Source organism: Periplaneta americana, chromosome 13 (genome assembly GCF_040183065.1).
Source record: "Periplaneta americana isolate PAMFEO1 chromosome 13, P.americana_PAMFEO1_priV1, whole genome shotgun sequence".
NCBI classification, from domain to species: domain Eukaryota; kingdom Metazoa; phylum Arthropoda; class Insecta; order Blattodea; family Blattidae; genus Periplaneta; species Periplaneta americana.
This window is the reverse complement of record NC_091129.1, coordinates 110,504,285-110,510,367: the sequence shown is the minus strand read 5'-3', so window position 1 is coordinate 110,510,367 and position 6,083 is coordinate 110,504,285.

Genomic DNA, 6,083 nt, shown 5'->3' with positions numbered 1-6,083 from the left:
GCCACATGATTTTACCCTTTCCACGTACCACACAGTTGTCCTTGGTGGTCTTGAAGGTACGTTTTGACCATTGGTTCTGAGGTTCACTCGATCAAACCTGGCTGAGTGGCAATAAAATTCTGAGTATGACTTTCTCCAGGAACTACTATTCAATCTATGACAATAGATTTATGACACGTTCTTAAGAATCTTGTCTCTGGTAGAGAACTCCATGCAAAATTTGTAAATGATTTCCCGTCCAGTTGAATTTGGATGTTAAATAACTTCTGCAGTTGAAAGCACCATTAAATGTAATACTACTAGAGTGGAACCTCGATATACCACCCTTGAAAGGACTGGATGAAAAGCACGTTATGAAAGGGAAAATGTTATAAACAGGAAATAGATTTTCTTAAATATATGCTTCCAAAATATAACATTTATGGCTATATGCATCAATCTCGGTTAAAAACTTAGTAACCATGGTTAAAATTTAATCACTGATCACTTACACATGGTTAGCTGATACTTAATTTAACCAGGGTAAAGTCTGATGAGACACTGTTTCTACAAAGTAACGAAAGGAAAGAATCCATACATCTGCAAAGATGGTAGTCAACATCTAAAAATGACTGCTTACATCAATCTACATTGAAATGAAAGTATCCTATATTTTCATGTGACATTTGTTTGGCTTTGGGTGCTGTTATGTTTCCGAGTTGCATTCCCTCCCCTCCCCTCCTCCTCCCCCCCCCACTGTTAAATTAAACTTTTACGGAATGGAAACTAAAAAGCGAAAATGATTATATTCCAATATTAGTCTGAAGTATTGATAGATTTAATTACCATAGTCTCGACACTTATTCCCTGCGTGACTTCTCCTCTTTGCTTACGTCTTAGGAAGTGAAGGCTCTATTAAGTCTAGGTAGGTAGTATCGCTCGCAATTTTTGTTCTTTTGTTGCCGAGCTACTAGACGAGGAATCTATTTGCCACACTGTTAAACATTATCATGTCTTAGTTCCTATGATAATAAATCAAACGCACTGTAATTGAGCAAATAATTGAGCGGAAAATAACGTCCTCGTGTGCTTTCTGCTAACGCCAAGGAAAGGGCCAAAATGGCTGGCGATTATATTAAGTATTTATCCAGCCTTAGGAAATACATAACGTCTTTATCAGCAAATCACAAGATACACACGTTTAAATGTAGCCGACCTGCAACGTGATTGGCTGCCATAAATTAGAGCAACGGGACTATGGATTTAAGTATGTTAGGCCTATATTAAAAAGGTTAAATATCCATAAAGGAAAAGGATGAACATTAATAGGAATGTGTGTACAATCCAGGGCCCCAATAAAATATTACCAGGTGACTGTGCAATATCCTAAAATCTAACCATAATCCCTCTCCATTCACCCTGTGACATAGAAAAAGAGATACTCCAGCATTCCCTCTTAAAATACTGAAAATATCAGTTCCATTGAATTGTAATGTAAGCAGTCGATTCATAGAAAAAATAGAACTCTCTCTGTTTGTGGGTTATTCCAAGTGATCCAATGCAGCAGAAATGACATGGTAGATTTTGAAATTTTCTGTCACCTAATTCCTCGCAAGAATTCTCTCTTTCCATTAATGCAACTTCACGCTCACCATCATCCCTATCCGAGTAATCCAAGCACAATTATAATCATCTTCGAAATAATCAGCTGTGTATCTGGCCACCATTTTGTTTTACTAGGCATACTAATCACTGGTATCTCCTTTAACTGCTCGAATATACTGGTTAGAGATTACCATGATTAACCTACCACTTAAGTCCTAACTGGGGTCGATGCACTGCAAAAATGCTTAACCAGATGTTAGGTGGCAATTTTAACTGGTGGGGACTTCAGCTGACGTTGATGTACGTGACCATTACTGTATTTTATTACGGAGTGTAAACACAACAGATCGTTTTACATGAAATCAATTACTGGATGCTCTTTAGGTGACCTTGTAATGACATCATCACATCCCTTTTGTCTCTGTACTTACAGCGTTGTTCTCAATAAATGACTGAGATTGCAAAATAAATCTTCCAACATATGAAGGCGAGAAGTCAAATATGCTCTAACCATGGACAACACATCTAGCACAGCTGACTTTGACAGTAGTGGAAGTGGCATGCCATCATCGTCCTGTTCTTTGTTGTCTGTGATCTTTGATAGTATCTGTTGTTCAGCAGTAATGAGATCGTCATAGTCAGCAACTAAATAGAAGTCAATCCAACACATAACAGTGCAGTCTGTCAATTTTACTCAGCTTTTTCACCAGGGCATTTCTAGATCTTGTGAATGAGTGATTTGTTAGGCATAAGCCAAAGTAGCCTACAGACCGAACTCATGAACATTATAAATGTCGTTAGGTTTATACCTGTCTAGAAATCCTGTAGCAGTATGCGAGATCCAGTTATTAACATCTTCGTTAGGAGAGATTGCTTCCTCATGTTGATAAACAATACAGTGACACTGCTGGAAAAAATTGAGACATTCTGTAGATGTGCTGAATTTCGTAATCCCAAGTTAAGGCGAATTTTGCTTGCAAAGAGTGTTATACAGTCGAACCTTGATGCAATAATTTTCTGAAGACTAGAAAAATTGTATAGTTATATCAGGGTTATTGTTGAATCAAGGAGTTACGAAATTTTGCCCAAATTTATGTTCTGAAAGAGTTGCTGCTGCGTTGTCTAGTAGCTAGAGCACTGGACTTATAATCTGGTGTACCCAAGTTCGATTTATGGCTTACCCCCGATTTATAACTTGTGTTGGGCAAGCCCATGATCCAGGTAACACGAGTTTTCTTCAGGAGCTCCAGTTCCCCTGTGGCATTCCAACAAATCATCTCATCATGGGTGTAGCATAGACCAGCATCCAATGGCGCATGCAGGATAACGACTTTGTCATTAAATTTGTCTATACTGCTCGCTTCATATGGGTGAATGACAAGACGTTAAGTACCAGCCATTAGTAAAAACAAAATTTCTGAAAGAGATTATAGTAGAATAAGTATAATACATTATGTAGTAAGAAGTAACATTTACTTACAATTTGATTATCGACTTAAAGATGCCACCCATTTCATCTATTTTTTTTTTAATTCAGCCATTTTAGTAGCATGCCAGGAATTAGCACTGCCAGTAGGGGCAGATTTTTCTTTTCCATCTACAATTTTAAAAATAATCCCATGTCTATCTTTAAAATGTTGTAGACAACCATTGCTTGCTTTCAAATTCGAGTTACCAAGTATACTGGCAAAATTAAGCTCTTTTTGACACAAGATGGGCCTATTATAGGAATGTTAAGTGCCCTCATTTCATTAAACTACTTTAAGGTAGCAATGTGAATGTCTTCTGCTGCCACATTCTTTAAATGCTTACGTTCAGGATTAATTTTACCACTTGCAACATGTTCTCTGTTTCCTTGCATTTCTTTATGAATGTTGGCGAGTGTTGACTGCACAAACCTATTCTTTTTAGTGACTTCAGTCTTCTTCGATCCCCTACCTAACTCATTACCTAATTCAGTCTACACACTGATTTGTTTTTGTGTTACACCTGCCATCATTAACAACTGACACTCAAATGTGAATGGCATCTGTGGCAGGAACCATAAAGACAAACATCTTTAAGAGGATGATACCAAATGAAACGTGAAATAGTAGTGAACATGAAAACCAAGTAAATTAAAGAAAATTATTATAATTTTTATCATTTCATTGGGGTTGTAATGATGGATAAAACATATTTAGAATATAGGAAATGAACCGGGACTGATCAAATTTATTGTTGCAATAGAGTTTATTATTATATCAGTTATTGTACAGATGTTCAACTGTTATCTGGGACCAGGGAAGAAGGTTGTAATAAGTAGGAAAGCATTAAAAGTGGAAATATTAGATAGGGATATTTTAACATCACCTCTTATGGCATGGGTCAGTGGACTCGGAAAAATGAGCAAAAATCGTTATATGTAGGAGCATTATATCGAGGTTTTTCTGTATTACTACTAGAACGCAGTTTGGAGATGGAAAGATGCCTCTCTTATGTAGGTGTTTTTACCAGCCAGTCATGTCCAACAAGAAGGCAAAAAGATGCTACTGCTGAATTCCTCGATTCTTCTGAATGCAGTTCCGGTACTGAACAAGATATTCACAGGATTTCTCTGTAGCAAAGCCACCAGTGTAGCTCGGACTGTAGCATCTTTGCCTGTTGATCTGGAGCTGTGCTCTGGTGTGGGTTCGATTCCCACTTGAGTCTGTTACCTGTTTGCGTTCTTTCTGAGGTTTTCCTCAACTGTAAGGCGAATAATAGGTAATCCCACTTCATCGTTTCAAAAACCATCTTGGCATCATCAATTCCATTGATGCTAAATAACCTATAGCAGCTGGTACAGTGTCATTAAATAACTGACTAAAACTAAAAATTCTCTATAGCTTATTCCTTCAGTCTGTCCTCAATTTTTTTCTCTGAATTTCATTGTATGCTTAACTTTTCACAGAACTGAAGGTCTGTGCTTTAGGTTTTATGTTTAGAGTACCGGTAGCTTTTCTTTGCTAGTTGGTCTACGTGTATTTATTTATATATATGAGCATTCCTTAAGATGGAACCTCAACAATTTTTAGTTTGTGTTAAACACTTCTAATAGTGATGATTTTACTGTGCATTATAATTAGAATGTGTTTTATTAATTTTTGACATTAAAAGTCGAGAATGCTTCATAACTTGGGATCTGTTCCAGGTATAGATCTAAAATTAATAAGAAAAAACAGAAAAAATTAGTATAAATGTATGTCCTAAATTGCTAATTGCTTTGATTCCAAATTAGTTTCATCAATAATAATATAATCTTTTGATGTGTAATGTCTTTGTTCGAGGTGTAATAGAGAAAAATCATAAAATTTTTACATAAAAATTTACTCTGGCATCATTTGTAGTACCATAAAAATAGATGTTTAAGTGGTTTTCATGAAGTTCATCTCACTCTGTTCTCAATTTAATGTGCCTCAAGACTTTCCACACACTAGTCATGGAAATATTGACTATATGGGTTATGTATATATTGACGGACCAGTTCAAAAGGGAAACAACTCAAAATTTAAAGTTTTGTGAAAATTGAATTTTAAAGCTTCCTGTTGCTGTCAATAATCCAATTAACATCAATGTAACTTAAACTTATAATATATATATACACCATTAACAGAATTTGGAGTAATTTCAGTGATGCTTTGATTTTTTACAGCAACATAAAGCTTTAAACAGGTTTCTCAAACCTTTAAATTTTGAGTTGTTTCTCTTTTGAACTCATTGATATATGAATATCAGATAAAATACACTATAGTACAGCATTAAAGAAAGCACGAATAATTGTATTATATTATTTAATTCGAGTATAGATATATTCTAGAGTTTTTTTATTGAAGAGTTTGTGACCTTGATGTTGGAGTAAGATTTATTTGGGTGTAGAACTTCAATTATTGTAATATGCTTACGTCTAAACGGAGTGTTAAAAAGAACTCTTTGTGCCTTGATATGAATCCTGCAATGCCTTATCAACCATTAAAAATTCTAGATATATGTTGAATTTGTTGGATTGTTTCAACATTCTCAACTGGTGTTGAGTAAAGAGGGAATTTAAGACGTCCCCACAGGTAAAAATCAAGTGCATTTAGGTCCAAGGAGAATGTAGACCAGTTAGTGGATACCTCACTATTATTTATATGGGAATTTGTTGTCCAAGAAGTTCCTAGCAAAGCACCATGCTACTCAAATCATATGTGACTAATTACACTAAGTCAGGCATGTCAGAAATCAGACTCTGAATGTGGAGTTATATGCTCGGATCGCCGGTCTGTGCAGACTGCATCATACAAGGGTTGCTCTTACCAGTTCTTAGCTGGAGGGGTGTACAATAATCTATTCTGTGCTTCTAGAGTTGGATTAAGTAAGCATTTGGACATTATAAATACACTTAGCAGAAGGAAAAAAAAAACACGGTTATTATCAGTGTCTGTATTTGTCAATTGCAATACAAAAAACTTTAGGTTTACTCAGTTATACTTGACAAA